We start from the raw sequence: 17,874 nt of genomic DNA on the forward strand, positions 1-17,874 counted from the left end.
CTTGTCGACCATGGGCTAGCTGCAGCCAGTTGTATTTTTCTTTTGTAGGAAGTATGCTTCACGCGCTGCAAAAACGTGGTTGGGACTTCTTTAAGCAGGAATCCAACCGGGGATGCATGAGCTCCACTTTTATTCGTTTAAAATAGAAAAAAAAACATATTGCATCTGTTCTAAAATAATCAAACATCTCAGTTTAAAAGGGAGTAAATTTTTAAATTTGACCAAATACTTTCTCCTCTTGTTTCTAGGGTGTTCTCGCATTTGTGGTGAAGTCCCTATTACTAGAGCCTATACAACTCTCTCTCTCTCTCTCTCTCTCTCTCTCTGAGCTGTCTGCGTTCAAGAATATTTGCAAAAAACATCTTGTTTCTTTGGGCTTTGGCCCGTGCTTTAAGAAATTGACTACCGGCATGTTCGCTCGTTGGTTTCAGTCATGGCTTATCAGCCAGCAATAGTGTTTTTCTTTCACAACAAACCAGCACCAGCCGACCTTATCAGCCCAGAAACCAACCAGTGAACATGCCGTACATATGAACCAGTCGTGTGTGCGCATCGCCTCTTCCCTATCCTCTCCCTACCGAAGGGGCGACAGCGGCACGCCCATCTAGGAGCTTGATGGCGGCGCGACTAGTCCTGGTCCACCATAGCAGCGGTTCCAAATAAGGGCATGTTTGGTTGGTCTGGGATGGCCGGGGTCAGGGCCCAACCCCGTGGACCAGTCCGGTGTGGAAACGTTCCTTGTGTACGATGAAACATGTGTTAAGCCCAGTCGGGGTTCTGCCCTGGCTGATCCCGGCGATTCCTCTTCACCCCAACCCAGGAACTGACCCTCGAATCCTACGACATGGAAGGAATCCCTGAGTGCGGGCAGGCATCAGGCGTCACTACACCACAACCTTTAAACAACGACTGATTTAGAGTTGCTGAAAGAGGTGTACAACGATGGACAGTCAGTTGCTAATTGTTATAGCGACCCCTGCAGTTGCTAATGAAGCTGTTGTTATAAGTATACCACGATGGACATCATCTTTAGCAACAGACCATTCGACGGTCCAACTTTTAGCGACCGACAACATGTTAGAGCTTTTAACGACCGACCGTTCATCACAATAAGAACTTTTAGCAACTGACAGTCCATCGACCTCAATTAAATAGGTTAAAAAAATAAAACCTTGTATATCTAGTATATATTGGATCAAACATTCTGGACCAATGCAATATTGAAATTATGTACACATATTTAGGACGTCATACACAAATGATCACATTAACCATACTCATTCAATTATCAAACTCTAAGTACATATTTAATCATGTCACTTAACATCAAGCTATCCTTGTCTCAACATATATATATAACTGATGAACAAAAGCAAACTAACATGTGTTGTCCATGGAAACCATCTGTTTTGGTTAAAGCTCAAAATACACAACCATCTTTGCTTTTCATGTCCACAACTTTGCTACAAGCTCGCCTCTGAGAAGATCCAGGAACAACCATCTTTACTTTAGTTGACTTCTCCATTGCCTGCTACAAACCTTCAGCTGTCACAAATATTATTAGTTAGAAACTCTAGATGAAAGCAGAGATCAAAATCATGTATAGAGCATTATTCGCTTATAAGATCACATCATTTATAGCCTGAAGTAGATGATGCACTTATGAGAACTAGTAGAGAGCCCGTGCAAGTCTCAAATTAAATTGCATCAAATTAAACTCCAAGACATGAAAAATGGTGCTCTTAATTTTTTTTACACTAAAAGAAGCTACAAAATTGTTCTACTATCATCTCACTCCAAGACATGTGAATGGATTTGTAAGAGCAGTCAAGCAGTGCATTAATGTATTTCTAAGAGCAGTCAAGTAGTGCATTACCTCATCAGCAGCAGTTGCCTTTGCTGGAGCAACAATAACTTTTGCCTTTCTTAGGATATCAACAGCTTGAACAGTGCACAGCATATCTGAACCTGCAATTGGCAACATATTTTAATCAGCATACGATAAATATAAAAATTTAAACCAGAAACAGAAACAAAGCTGGATTGCCTACTTTCATCTTAAAGCTCTACATGTTTTTGGCTTCGGTCATAAACTTCTAGATCACTAATTCAGGTGGGTGGGTCCCAGTCGGCGTCCCTAAAATAGCAGATAGTAGCTACATTGCTTTTGCTGCAGTTCACTCAGGCTGTTCTGACTGTTTTTAGGCCACTTCCGATGATCAAAGTGTTTAGAAATTATTTTGGAGGGCACTACGCTCTTAACAGTTCTGTATGTAGTTACCACTTAAGTTGATAATAAGAGGAACAATAATCAGCTCCATTTCCACCCTTAGGGGGTATATATAAAACCCATGATGCAGGTCTATGATTTAATCTTAAGAGTCTAATCTTAACGTACAGTGTTTTTAAAATATTGCATCTAATTGGATCTACGCTATCTATGGGTAATCAATTCTGTGTTTCATTTTGTTCGGCAATGCAAACAGGGTATAAGTTAGATGTGCTCGAAATGTTACCATAATCTTTCAAAATATACTTTGTACTTTTTCTTCCTCGAAGAGGATTCATATGTCTGATTGAATGCCAAGACCAGAGGAATAGGAATATCATTGCTGTCTAACCTCATCTGATTGAATGCGAAGTTAATGGTTGACAAAAGTATCTAGTAGCAGAAAGTAGAGCTTAAAGAGATGAATAAACATGCAAGCAGTGCTGGTTAATCCACAATCTCATGCCATCTTTTGCAAACAGACCCAGATCTTATAATACTTGCAACAGGCAAGAAGGAAAGAACCTTCTCCAAGAGATCATCAGGGAGAACAGCGTCCAGCAACACTGCCACATCCCCATTCTGATCGTCATCGCTGTCTTCTAAGTATAGAGTACATGCAAATAGAACAGCAACGTTCAGGTTAGGTACTCAAGTTTATCTAGACTCTATAGACTATACCATCATATATGCAAATACGATCAAAACATCTTGGTGGCTGTCTACATCTCAAGGGAACTTCACAGCTCATCACAACTGACGAGAACCAAACCACCAAAAGTATGTCATTTCTTTCTTTAACAGACTAAGCTCGCCTAAGGACAATAATCCAACCTGACCAATCTAAACTTTCAATGACATGTCTTGTCCATGGAGACCATCAAACATTTGGTTAAAGCTCAAATATAGTTCTTGTGTAGAACTGGACTCTTTGAATATGTCCAATACAACTAGGCAAAAACATGTTCAGAGAAAACTTAACACACAACTTATCAATTTGGCAATAGGTACAGGTAGTTTTAGTTGACAGTCCACATATGGTCGATTACCTGAAACAACATCAAGGCAGCAGTAGTGCAGAATACTTCGCTGAATCACATGTGAGAAGAGCTTCAGAGGCACTACAGTTTCTGTTAATGCACAGGGTACCGATGGTGTCCCGAAGTTAGCAGCATGGTATCCTATATATGAGCTAAGTGCACCACTGAGGACTACAAACTGGTTGCCTCACTAAGCTGTATACATTAGAAGACCTACAAGTGGAATCCAGCAAAGATAACAGTATGCTAGCAAGGTAAATTGAATTTTGAGCAGGAACAAGCATATATCATATCTTAGCTAACGCCTACAAGTGGAATCCAGCAAAGATAAGCAGCTTTTTTTAACAGAATACAAAATAGCAGTCATCTCAAATAAACCAGCATATAACTTAGCTAACGCCTATCACACTTGAAGCAGCACACACGACCTACTGCAGCCATACGTGACCTATTGAGGCTGAAATCAATTTTTCCCCAAAGACATATTGACCAATAATTAGCAATGAAAAATGAGAATAGATCCTGCTAGGTGCTAGCAAGTTTGAGGCTGAAAACAATTTTTCACCCAAAAAAAGATGATGAATTCAGGAACCCAAAATTAGATCCTGCACATCGAATGTTAGGTGCCATCCATTGCCTTTACTTGCATCTATACCCTTTTAACAGATCGATAAGTTTATCTTCAGAAATAATCGGTCGGGGCGGCTTCTGGCGGGGTGGCGGAGGCGGCTGTCCAGTCCTGGCGCCGGGACACGGATGTGACGGCACTCACGGCAGGCGGGCGTCTGGGCGGGCGGCGGGGGCCGACGGTCGGGGGCGGAAAGCCTGGCGGCGGGGCGGACGTCCGGGCTTGGGCAGCCGGCGGGGGCGGGAGGCGGGGCGGCGGAGTAGTCGTCCGGGGCCAGGCAGCCGGCGGGGGCGAGAAGCCGGGAGGGCGCGGGCGTCGGTCTTGGTGAGGGAGCGAGGGCGGGCGTCGGTCTTGTGGAGACGGCGTGTGTGGAGGGGCAGCGGGAGCAGAGAGAAGAGGCTTTTACACGTATGCCATTAAAGTTTTTTCTAATTACACATAGGATATTAAAAAAGTTGGCCGCACACATATACCATCGTTCTGAACTTCTTTGTTCTTCAAGCCATTCCGTCGGTGTTTTGTTCGTTTTTTACCGTTTGAGAGTCCTGACAAGTGGGTCCGATCAATCAAAACGTCCGTAATACCCTTCTCATCCTTATCCTCACTCTCGCGCGCGCCCGCCCCTGTCCTCTCTGTCTCGGAGCTCGCCCGCGCCCGCCTTGTCCTCTCTCTCTCGGAGCTCGCCCACGCCTGTCCTCTCTCTCTCTTGGAGCTCGCCCGCGCCCGCGGCGGCTGGCCGGGGCGGAGCTCGCCCGCGCATGCCCGTGGCGGAGCTCCCCCGCGCCCCTGTCCTCTCTCTCTCGGAGATCCCCCGCGCCCGTGCCCGCGGCGACTGGCCGGGGCGGAGCTCACCAGCGCACGCCCGCGGCGGAGCTCCCCTGCGCCCGCGCCCGCGGCGGCTGTAAGGGCCGAGCTCACCCGCGTCCGCGCCCGCGCCCGCGGCGGCTGGCCGGGGCCGAGCTCGCCCGCGCGCACCCACGCCCGCGGCGGCTGTCCGGGGCTGAGCTCGCCCGCGCCCGCAGCGGCTGTTGGGGCTCGTGCTGCCGCTGCAGCTCTCCGCCATCTCCTTCTTCTTGGCCGCGGCGACGCGGGAGGCACCCCTGCCGGCTCTTTATGTCGATGACTAGACATCATGGGGAACAAGTTCACCGGTGAGATCTCGCCGGACTTCAACAAGGGGCGGGAACTCGGCATGGAGCCTATGGATGTCGAGCCGAAGGGACAGAACGGCTCAGCAGCTGGCGTAGGCGGTCACAATGGCGCTGCGGCGGCCGTGGTAGTTCCGAACGCCGCGGCCTCTGCGGCTATTGCGGCGGTAGCGAAGACCGGCGGGTCGACCGGGTCTAAAAAGCTCATCTTCTTTAGCCCCATGGCGGCAGCCCCGCCGTTCGACCTGGAGGACCTGCTGCGCGTTTCTACGGAGGTGCTGGGCAAGGGCACGCTCGGGATGGCGTACAAGGCGGTGATGGAGAACGGGTCCGCCGTGGCGGTGAAGCGCCTCAAGGACGTGGACCTTGCCTAGCACCACCGCGAAGGGGAAGCAGCAGCACACCGCCTGCACCGCGACATAGAGTTTGGGTGGCTGACAAACTGACCCCACCGTGGGTAAAATGGTCATTTCACCTGTCGGTTTGACACCGTTAAGTAGAAAAACGGACGGAATGGCTTGGAGAGTAAAGAAATTCAGAACGGTGGCATATGTGTGCGGTCAACTTTTTTAATGACCTATGTGTAATTACCAACTTTTTTAATGGCACATATATAAAAGCCTCTAGAGAAAAAGAGGCTGTGTATTAGGTCTTGGTGGGATGGGTTAGGGTTCACATGTGACTTTTGGGCCAAATTTTTGCGGGAGTGGGCTAAAAACATCGCGTCAATAGATATTGTTATTTAGCGAAGGATGATCCGACTCAGTTACTGGTATATAGTGACCGACGATAAAAAAATAAAATATTTATAGCAACGAACCATCTATAACAGTATTTGATATTAGCAACTGATGGTCCGAGAAAAAGCTTTAGCGACCTACCGTTTAACGTTAATGTCAACTTTTAGTAACAGACGTAAGGTGGTATTGCAGTGTCCTGATGTAGTGCGTGCGAGTGTGCGATGATGCGTGACGTCGGCAGCGATGCAGCAGATCTCGTGCGGCGTGCCTGAGCATTCATAACCGGTGACGTGATCGGAGGCGGCGTGACCAACTCAGGGGAGCCTGCGGTGGTGGAGGGCTCAATATGGCTAGGTAGGGCCTCCGCAACACCTCGATTTGAGTGCGTCACTTTCTCCTCCTTTATATTCTAGTTTTGTCTAGTGTTTTCTCACGTGTCTAACCACAAATTGAACCTTGAAGCTCTGTTGATATAGTTGCGTTGTGCCACCCCATCTGTCCTCCGCCACTAGGAGCCTAACAGCGGCGTGTCTGAGAAGTTGTAGCCCGCGATGTTGAAAGTCCCGGTTTGATTTTTGTAATTAAGTGACAAAATTAGTGCACTAACATGTTTCATTTAGATGAATGGTTACGTTTAGTCCACAGGCTTATCTTGGGCAACATGAGAGGCGACGGATGGGGATGAAAGCCAAAGCATAAGGAGGGAAAAATCTTTCGTTAATGCTTTCGAAGCTTTTTTAGGTACTGGTATAGCATAATTGCTAGTACATTCGTCCCTAAATAACTGTCGTTTTTTGTTTCCGTGCCATAAGATTAATTAGATTTATAGAAAATACGTGCAACATTTATATCTCTAAATAAATTTATTATGAAAATAGATTCAAAGATCTATCTAATGATATCAATTTTGTACCATAAATATTAATATTTTTATATATACTTAGTCAAAGTTGTTTCTTGGGAAGCAAAAACAACAACTATTTAGGGACGAAGGGATATGCGATGCAAATTATCAGACATAATTACAAATTTTCTACGCGCTCAAGTCAGTAGTTGTCATTAGGCCAGTCTCTGTGTAGATTTCATGAAAGTTTTATATGCTATAAATAAGCTGACATGGTATAGTATAAATGCAAAAAACAATAATAAAAGTTTCATGAAATGAAATTAGTTCCATAAGAATGGAACTTGTCTACACTCTTTATAATATGTGTGAGTCCTAAAAACTGGGACATGAAACTCCAGGAGTTTCTCAAGAGCAAATATGGTTCCAAAAAATCATAAGTAACGAATACAGTATCGGTAACAAGAATAAAAAAATAAGTTATCCAAGAACTATTCGCGTCGTCGAAGAAGCATTCCCACCCTGCTGTATCTCCCTCAACAAGGCGTCCCTACCCTATCCTCATCACTCCATTGGCACTCTTCCTCTTCCGGCGTGCCCACCAGTTCCCAGTCCCAAAGCCCCGTCTCCCGCACGCGTCCATGCTTCAGCAGCGTAACATTCTCCAGCGTGCTGCACCCGTTCCTGATAAGAAACCTCACAAAGCGAACATGTTTCCCTGTCCCCATGAAGCCGATGATCACCGCCTCTCTAAGCGCACGGTTCTTGAAGCCGGACGGTGGCCTGGGAATCGCTGGATCGACGGCCATTCCCACATAACGATGATGATCAGCGAAATGGACATGCAGCGTCTCAAGATAAGGCGCGGCTTCCAAGAGGCGGCATGTCCATGAGACGTCCCACGCATGCGGCATGTCTGCTAGGAGCAGCCGTTTCCCATTACCCAGCGGGAAGCCCTCGATTGGCACGTCCCAATTCTCCGGTCCCGTGAACCGAACGACAAGGTTCTCCAAGTCCCGGAAACTGCATTAGGGATCGATGAAAGAAAAACCAGAGTAATCGTTTCGCATGTCAGGGAACAGAGGATGACTTCCCTCACCATTCTTTGGAGATGCTGAGGTTGGGGCGATTGAGACGCGGCAGAGAGCCGAAGGCAAACCCCACGGGAGCACCCACGAGAGCCAGTCGCTCAAGCCTTGGTAGAGAGCGGAGGGTTATGGAGACGAACGTGCAACCGTTGACGACCAACTCCATTATCTGCGAGCCAGGAGCGGACGATGAGCTGGTAGACGCGGCCGCGCGTCCACTTGGGCATGTCTTGCAACTCGAGCACGGTGAGGGAACTGAACGCCGCCGGCGAGCGCAATGGGGCGTCTGTGTTATGGGCCGGGAGCGGCGTGCAGTTAGTTAGTTAGCTTCAGTTTCTTCAGACCAGTGGGAGATTTGAAGCCGTCGTCAAAACAATGGTGAGGGAAGTTGTAGCTCACGTAAAGATGGCAACGGGGACCCGATACCTGATACCCGACGGGTATTTGATCTATTAGGGGACAGGGATGGGATCATATCTTTACCCGCGGGCATCTAAATGGGCAAGAATCCATACCCGACGGGTATAGCGGGTACGGGAACGTTCCCTGTTTACCCGTCCCCGTTACCCGTTGGGGAACCCGACTATTTGAGCTGTCATGCGAGTATTAGGGCCAAAGGAGCTCAACATAGATATTTTGGTCCAAATCTGAACAGTCATATATATAGTTTGTGTGTTCTAGGAATCCTCGTTCAATTTTTCCCCACCATCTCCGCCAGCAGCACAAGCACGCCTGTCTCACGAGCGCTCGTGCCCCTCGCTTCCTCAGTTCGGTCTCTCTGCCACCTTTGCTCGTCCTCCTCGCAACCTCGCTCCTTCTCCTCGGCATCTCCAAGACTGCGACACTTATACCCGGGTGAAGAAGAAATGTCTTCGATTGCAAAGCTACGACCCCAAGTGTCCTTGTTTATCGGGTATGCAGTACCCGTCGGGTATCTGTTACCCGACCGATACCCGACGGGTATGGGGATAGGCAAGAATCTATACCCGAGACAGTTAATGGGGATGGGGACGGGATGAATTCTTCGTAGCGGGGAAGATAACGTTCCGGCGATACCCGACGGGTATATACCCGTTGCCATCCTTAAGCTCACGTCGTGGTCGTGGCATGAAGTTGGGACAAGCACGACGATCTCTAGGTCTTGAACTCCCCAATCACCGACGGCCTTGACAGTGAGGCGGTTGAACGGGCCAGTGTTGTGGTTTGGGAATAGCTCTAGAGTCATAGCGTGGGCACTCCGACGAGCATTATTGTTTTGCCCCTGCCCGTAGTCAACTTCATCCGCGTCCAAGAAGCTTTTCATGGAGATGGCCATGGAGCGCATGCTCCGCCGCTCGTACCGGCTGATCAAGACGTCCAGCTTCTCGCGGTTCCTGGTGGTGGTGTCCTGACGGCGCCGGAGTTACCGACGGTAGCGCTCCGGCAGGATATCACTGACTTTGAACTCGAGCACGGGGAGCTCGCGACGGAAGCGCGCCCAGTGCTTGGAAAGCGCGGCGGTGGCAAGCACCCAGCGGGTGTCAAGGCAGCGGAGGATGAGGCGGATCACGTCGTCAGGAAGGGCGCTGAGGCGGTCATCGCCGCCTGCAGCGCTCCTCCTCGCGGCGAGCGAGCCATTGGTCGTACGAGGAAACACCTGGGTTGGCCATCTGACCATCTCGATCGGGCGAGATGATCGCTCCGTGAATTGGCGGCGTATTGGCGTTCGATCCGTGAAGTGGTTGCGGACGATTTTTCTGGGGTCCGGTTAATTTTTATTGATTTTTGCTACCTATACTAGATAGATTTATTAGCACACGTTTCCAAACTAGCGCAACTCCAACTCCGACACCGTTGCTACTACAAATCTTTCTGTACTTATTAATGGTGATCTCACCCCTACTTTCTATCTTTTTATTATTGCTGTCAATGAGCTTTCAATGTGTTTGCAGCATCATTCAAGTAATCACAATATTCAAGGTATTACTCTTGGCCCTGATTGTCCTCGCATACATTCAGGCCCTGTCTGGTTTCCATAAGTCAGGTGACTAAAAACCAGTGATTTATAAGTCATGCCTGTTTAGTTGTAGATGACTTATAAGCTCATGCCTGTTAAGTGAAATGTGTGGGCCCCACGCGGAAAAGGGTGGCTTATAAGTTTTAAGTAGGGGTGAACCACCTTATTTCTTATAAGCAGGGGTGACTTATACGTTGATGGTGTTTGACAAAATTAATCACTTATTTCACTTTTTAACTTATAAGTAAGTGACTTATTTGGAACCAAAGAGGCCCTCACTGCTATTTGCTGATGGCTTGATTATATGTGGGCAAGCTACTACCGACGAAGCCACTAAAATTAATTCAATTCTCCAATCTTTCTGTAATGCCTCTGGTCAAACGCCAAATCTTTCCAAGTCCTCCATCATTTTTAGTAAGTGTGTTGATAACCAGAGCAGATCGGCTGTCAAAGCTATTTTTCCAGTCCCTGACCTTGAACCAAATGCTATTTACCTTGGCCACCCTCTCATCTTCAACCACAATGACAGAACTAAAGCCTATGAGTTCATTCTCCAGATATTCAGGGCGAAATTAACCACCATCAAAGCCAACAAGCTCAACCATGCTGGCCGTCTTGTTTACATTAATTCTGTGCTAGCTTCGATCCCTATTTACTACATGTCCACCATCCTATTCTCCAAAACCTTCATCTCAAAGATTACTGCTATTATCAGAAATTTTTGGTGGACTGAGGTGAAGGAGGACAACTCCACCACATCGTTTCATTTCATGTCTTGGAAGGACATTTGCAGGCCTAAGGAGGGTGGATTGGGTGTGAGAGATTTGCTTACAGTTAATCGCAGCCTTATTGTCCATGCTGCTTGGAATGTTGCCACTGGTAAGAATCCTTTTCTCTCTGCTATACTCAAAGCTAAGTATTTTCATAACACAAGCTTCTGGCTAGCGAGCAACACCTCTGCCAAATCTGCCTTCTGGTCATCCATTCTCCAAGTTAAAAATATCCTGATTGAGAACTGCATTGTCCAAATTCACAATGGTCACTCCAGTATCTGGTCCACTCCTTGGTGCCTCATCTGGCAGCAAATTCACAATCACATTAAACTTCCCATTTCTGTTCCCAGTATGCCTCAAAATTTCCGATCTCTAGAACCCTGAAACTCATCTTTGGGACAATGATTTCATTTCTCAAATCTTTGATCAGCAAGCAACCACTGCTATCTGCAATACTCAAACTGTCCCCTCTGATGGATCAGACATTATCACTTGGAAACCTGCTGCGAAAGGTGTTTGCTCTGCTAAAGAAGCTTTCAAGTTTCTTAACTCTCAAGTGCAGGTTCAGAACATAGGTCAAGGCTCAAGAAGTATCAGCAACCAAGCTATGGACATATTGAAAAGAACTTGGGCCCACAAACTCTTTCCTCCGAACATCAAAACTTTTGTTTGGAGGGTCATCAGAAGAGCTATTGCCACTGGAGTGCGAGCTGGTAACCTGTCTACCAGGATAAGCAAACACTGCACAACTTGCAACTTGCTTGAGAATGATTCCCATTTATTCTTTCACTGTCATTTTGCTAGAGTTGTTTGGTTTTCTTCCAAAACCCCTCGACGCACTTCTCTGCTGCCTTTTGAACAGGATGGTGTGCAGGTTATCCTTTCCAACATCATCAGGAGAAACACTACAGAAACTGACTTCCAAAGAATAATGACCACACTTTGGTACATATGGAAGGCGAGGAACGATTTGCGTTTTCAAAGAAAGAAATGGTCTGTTTTGCAGGTGCATCACGCGGTGGAGGCGGACATCAACGTCTCTACTGTTGATTCACAATCAAGTAGTCCACAAGCCAATGTGGAGGCTGGTCTGACCAATCACAGCCACATCAACCGGCGACAAGGAATGTTTTCGCTTGCAGGTTCACATGCAACTGGAGATGATCGTCAGCTGATTCCACTGCCAAATCAGACCAATCTGGCCCTCGCTACTAATACTTATATTTGCAGCTTAGACCGTCTCCAACAGAGTTGGCTAAACACGACGTAAACGCAAAATGTGTCCTCCACAGTATTTTAGGTGAAAGAAATGGACTCCAACAGAAGACGTAAACATAGGATCTATTTTGCGTACCAGCGAACCAGAATGCAAGTAAGCGCCGCCTCTCTCCATGATGCAAATCTTCGGGTGGAGCGACCGGAGCCGGGGCCCGGCGTAGGGCTTCTCGGTGTGGTATGAGCCCTTCCCGGCGGCGACCCCGACGAACGCTACTCGCTGGACGAGGTCGTCTACCGCTCCAGCTCGGGAGGTCGGAGCGGAGGGAGGAGAGGAGGAGCACGCGGAGGAGGCGGTCCTGTTCCACGACGCAAATCTCTAGTGAGGCCGTGCGCTCCTCTCTTCCTCCTCTTCTTGGCTAGCGGCGGTAGGGGCTGAGGCCGCGCCGTAGGGCTGGAGGATGAGCTCGCCGTGGGGTTGGTGGAACAGCTCGCCGTGGTGAGGCTGGGGCCGGAGCTCGCCCGCACGGTGGCGGCGGGTCCAGATCTCGTCGGGCACAGCGACGCCAAGTCCGAAGTCGCGCGGTGAGGCTAGGGCCAGATCCAGAGCTCGCGCTATGAAGCTAGCTCGCACGGCGACGGCTGCCCCGGACCCCGCTCCTCTTCTTCCTCAACGCCGGCGGCCACTCCCTTCTTCCTCAAGCTCCTCCTCGGACGACAGCCAGGAGGGCCCGCGGCGGGGAGCGGCCGACACGGCGAGGAGCGGCTGTCGCGAGGAGCAGCCGCCGCGGCGAGGAGCATGCAACGCTTGGCTGGGCGGCCTTCTGCGTTGGACTTTTGCATCCGTTGTTGGAAACGTGAAGTTTTGGGTGCGCGACTTTTTCTTTGTGCGCGACCTAAACCAACGAATGCGTCTCGTATTTGGGTTCGGGCTGTCGGAGACGGCTTGATTCAGGGGCCAAGATGCTACTCAGATGCTTCCATAGCACCTGATAGCATTACCAACGATGCAAGATCAGCTGGATTGAATCTTCTTAGGGAGAATTATTTATTTAGCACTGAAACAAGCCAGTGTTTCGTATTTGGCACTCGAAAATTTGAACTTTCTTATCTGGCATCAAGTTGAAATTTTCTTTTGTAAATGGCACTGCCGTCCATTTTCATTGATCATCTGTTGGTTGACTGGTTTGACCGTGTCAGTTTTTTTCCCTATGTCCGATGTACCCCTGTTAGATACACAGAAGACTGAAATTTGGCCGAGCTCTCGAAATCCCAGATCCTACGCCCTTCTTCCCCGGCTCTGTTGTGCGACTGTGCGAGGCTGCCTTGGCTCCATGGCTGGAGCGCAAGCAAGCCACCCCGCGGGAGGTCGCCCCTGGCCTCTGCTCGACGAGCCGCGTACCCGTGCTGGGGCCTTACCTGCGCGGCTGCGCCCTCGTGATACTCTGGCGTGGACATCTCCACGGGCGCCATGGCCGCAGCTTGAGGCCTACAGTGTAGGCAGAGCGAGCGCGCCGGAACTCCATCGCCGGAGCTGTGGCCGCAGTGGCGGACGACGAGTAGCTACGGCCAGCCTCACCGCCATCCAGGTACCTCGCCACCTCCCGAATCATGGGCTGCGTCACCGACGCTGGGTGAGAACTCCATGGACGCCACCATCTTCTTCGATTTCGGCCAGCTCCTGTGCAGCGCTGTCAATTCTTCTTCGATTCCGGGCGGCTCATGTGGAGCGTCGTCGATTCGCTCATCCTCCGTGTGTTGCCTGGACATAGCCGCCGCCTGCGCCAGCTCCGGTTGTCGGCAAGGCCGTCCTGGCCCCTGCGCGCGAGACCGGCGGCGGCTCGGCAGCTCGCTCACGCACTTGCCCGGCAGCAGCATGGCGGCCTGCTCGAGCGCGCTCGCCGGCCATGGCGCGGCTGCCTTCTCGTCCGGTGGTGGCGCAGCAGCACGCAGGCGAGCAGCTTCTTCTTGGTCTTCTCTGTTCTCTCTCTCTCTCTCTCTCTCTCTCTCTCTCTCTCTCTCTCTCTCCGAGCTCGTGCGAAGCGCCGCCGAGCAGCAGCAGAGCTCCGCCCAGCCGCTGCCATTCCGATCCGCGAGCGCCGCCACAATCCCGGCCCAAGCTTGCCCCCTTGATCCACCTCGACCTGGAGCTCCGCCCCACCATGGTCGTGCGGGAGCTCCGCCCCGCCATGGCTGCGCAAGAGCTCCAGCGAGGCCCCTTCCCAACTGCAATTTTCATGGAGCTCACCTTCTCATCGGCGCCGCCCCGCCTCGACCTCACATCCACGCTCCTAGTCCTGGCGGCGGGCGTCGTCGGAGCGGCACTGTCTGTGTCCATGTCCGTGCAGAACTCGTGCTCGATGTTCGGGCACGCCGATGGCCACGCGCAGCTGTGGCGGTCGAGCGTGCAGGTGCCTCAGCTGCTGGGGAGCCTGCTGTTCCTGGTCATCGGCAAGCGCGGAGGTGAGGCCGAGGAGGCAGGGCGGCGCGGACGGGAAGGAGAACCACCATTGGTACGAGCCGAGGAAGGGGATGGCGAGTGGGGCCCACACGTCAGTGACTAGGATGAGAGAAGTAGTTGAGGGCAATATCGTCCGTATGAAATACTTGAACTTCCCTATTTGGCACCATGGGTTTCTGCGGCAAACAAAGGTATTCATGTCTTTTTGCCGGTCACTTGACACCGTTAGAGTTCTAAATGGACGGTAGTCCCATTTACGAAAAGAAATTTTAACTTGACGCCAGATAAGAAAGTTCAAATTTTCGAATGTCAAATACGAAACACTGGTTTGTTTCAGTGCCTAGATAATTCTCCCATCTTCTTACTCGATCCAAATCACCACACGAAATGCTACATAAAAGCAAAAGTTGATCATGTCAGTTCTGTCCTCATGGCAGAATCTGCTGGCATGGCGCTCGCTGCTGTGATTAGCTCATCGCTTGGCATCAGTAACATATCTTTCCTCACTGATAGCCAGCTTCCTGCGAGCTTCTTCAATGGATCTGATTTTGACTCGCTTCCACAGTGGGATATCAAGCCTTACACTCAGAAGTTTCTAAAAGCAATGGCCAACTACAATTGGAAGGTTCTCAAAATCCAAAGAGATCTCAATACAATAGCTCATGTATTAGCCAATTGCAGCTGCTTGCTGCTAATAATAAAGGTCGTTTCTTGTCAAAAAAAAAACTCCGACACCGTATTGGATTTATTGACCAAGTGGCTTGCGAACAAGATCGATCCGGCTCCGATTACTGAACGAACAAGGTCACCCTATAATATGCCCCCTCTGTAGATTCCTTCCTCCGTCACGCTGCACCACGTCGAACGCCTTGTTCGGACTTCAAAGATGGACTCGGCGCCATCCGCGTACGAACAGTGGCTTGCGCGCCGCGAGGGCGAGGCGCACACCGGCTCTGCGCCGCGGGCAGCGAGGACCGCCTCAGCGCGCTGCCCGAGGACGTACTCCGCCTGATCCTTGCGTGCCTCGACACCCGCGCTCGCTCACCACCGCCGCGCTATCCAGGTTTTTTTTTATTACATTGCACAATGAACATCACATTTGGGCCCAGTTTAGATGCAGAGATTTTTTTGCAAAATGAGCACGGTAGCATTTTCGTTGTTATTTGGCAATTAATGTCCAATCATAGTCTAATTAGGCTTAAAAGATTCGTCTCGTGGATTTCGTCTAAACTGTGTAATTAGTTTTATTTTTTATTTATATTTAATGCTTCATGCATGCATCCAAAGATTTGATGTGACGGAGAATCTTGAAAAATTTGGCAAAACGAAGTGGAACTAAGGCCCCGTTTAGATCCAAAAATTTTTAGATTTTGGCTACTGTAGCACTTTCGTTTTTATTTGGCAATTAGTGTCTAATTATGGACTAATTAGGTTCGAAAGGTTCGTCTCGCAATTTCTCACCCAACTGTGCAATTAGTTTTTTTTCGTCTACATTTAGTACTCCATGCATGTGCCGCAAGATTCGATGTGACGGGTACTATGTAAAAAAATTTTGGCTTTTGATGGCATCTAAACAGGGCCTTGTTGAAAGTACTCTCTGACATCAATTGGCTAGGCAGTAACTGCTCCCTGGATCAGCTAAATCCTGCACAGTTCCACACTTTGCAAAAGCAAGTTGTATGATAATGGAAGGAACTCAAACAGTCAGCAAGGGATGGAAGTACCAGAATCAGGATCAATATTACTTTGTATCGAAGATTACTACATTTCGAGTTTGTAATGTTGATTACTCCTTACGAGAGAGAGAGAGAGAGAGAGAGAGAGAGAGAGAGAGAGAGAGAGAGAGAGAGAGAGAGAGAGAGAGAGAGAGAGGCTAATAATCTACACATGGACAAGCAACATAGCAATTGCCAGAGCCCAAAGGTAATACGTCTAGCTAATTGGCTAAGCTACCACACAACACACATCATCTGGATAGGAAACAGCTAATTGGTGCTCATAGACCAGAACCTGAATAAGTTTGCATGCACCAGTAGATTGTAAAATAATTGCTCACAGGGAAAAGGCTAGACACAAATGGCGCACAACCCAACCTGCATTGACTATGAATTATAAATTTCACAAAATTCACCAAGTAATATCATAAACCGAATCAAGTAATCAAGAACACAAAACCATCAGTCACGAGATACTCCCAGCATCAGCTTTTTTTTCACGCGAGGACATCGCCCCCATTCCCATTCATCAAAATAGAAATACATGAGTTTTCAGAGTTTTAGGAAGGAGAAAGTGCAAGGAAACTATCCAATCACATCCATCGACCCTCTGATTTAGAGCCCAAACACTACTACAGAATAGGTATTCACCGTCGGCTCCATAACCCCCATCACCGTCGGTTTTGGCCTTCAACAGTGTAAGTCAGCGGTGATGGCCATTATCATTGCTGTCGGTTACGAAACTGGCGGTGATGAAAACTTATCACCACCAATTCGTGTTACCAGCCGATGGTGATAAGGATTTTCAGAAATTCCAAAATCGAGTAAAAAATAGCATTTTTTTTAAATCCTGAAAAGACCCCACCAGCCACAAGTCATGCCATTTTTTGCACGAAAATCCACGCGTTGCGCGGTGCTGGGATTCAAACCTGAGACCTATGCCCTCACGCGTAGTTGCTCTAACCACTCCGCCCCCTAAGTCGCTTATGTTCATACAACATGTAGATTCCTTTAGTGCTAACTTCTCAGGGTTTTAAAATGAATATTTAGAACGCTAAACGACTTCAAATAAAAAGTCATCAACTACAAAGTTGTTGTTCTGATCAAGATCCACAACTTTGATGTTGGTGGTTTTGATGTTGGTAGTTTTGCCATTGGAGGCCGTTTGACAAATTTGAATTTCAAATCGTCGAAACTTCAGCCATACTGTTGGGACATCAAATGATTTCAAATGAAAAAGTCATCAACTACAAAGTTGTAGTTCTCATCGAGATCTACAACTTTGGTTTTGGTCGATTCTACATCCGAAGTCATTTGCAAAATTTGAATTTCAAAAATTTTGACCTTCAAATACAAATTTAAGACCCTAAATGATTTATAGTGAAAAAGTAGTCAACTACAAAGTTGTAGATTATAGCAAGATCTGCAACTTTGCTTTTGATCATTTTTTCATCTGACGTTGTTTGTATGATTCGAAAAAAAATTAAAATATAATAGCTTCAAACAGAATTCTGAGACCGTAAACAATTTCAAATGAAAAAGTCATCACCCGATCTCATCGAGATCTACAACTTTAATATAAAGTTTGTTTTCATCCGACTTTGTTCGTAAAAGTTATAAATTTTATTGTACTGCTGCATAAATCGTCACCACCGGTTCGTATTATGAACCGTTAGTAAAAAGATTTTCACCACCGGTTGGTACCACAAACCGGCGGTAAAAATGGGTCGACCATCACTACCAGTTGGTAACACAAATTGGCTATAATGATAGGTTATTTACCGCCGGTTCGTGTTACCAGCCAGCGGTGATAATCGTCCAAATTTTCACCAACGGTTCATAACACGAACCGACGGTGAAAATTATTTCACCAACGGTTTATACTACGAACCGACGGTGATGAGTATCACCGTTGGTTTTTAGCAAACCGGCAATGAAAGTGGTGGCGGTGATTACC

General features: G+C 48.3%; 1 long non-coding RNA gene across 1 annotated transcript; it reads right to left on the reverse strand.

Moving 5' to 3' along the window:
• Window positions 1-1,262: 1,262 nt before the first annotated feature.
• On the reverse strand, window positions 1,263-4,329 carry LOC136540537 (uncharacterized). The gene is made up of 4 exons (XR_010779992.1): window positions 3,319-4,329; window positions 2,795-2,871; window positions 1,877-1,968; window positions 1,263-1,545 (listed from the first exon to the last, which is right to left on the reverse strand). It is a non-coding gene; the product is annotated as an uncharacterized lncRNA (long non-coding RNA).
• Window positions 4,330-17,874: the final 13,545 nt, after the last annotated feature.

Source organism: Miscanthus floridulus, chromosome 2 (genome assembly GCF_019320115.1).
Source record: "Miscanthus floridulus cultivar M001 chromosome 2, ASM1932011v1, whole genome shotgun sequence".
Taxonomy (NCBI): Eukaryota; Viridiplantae; Streptophyta; class Magnoliopsida; order Poales; family Poaceae; genus Miscanthus; species Miscanthus floridulus.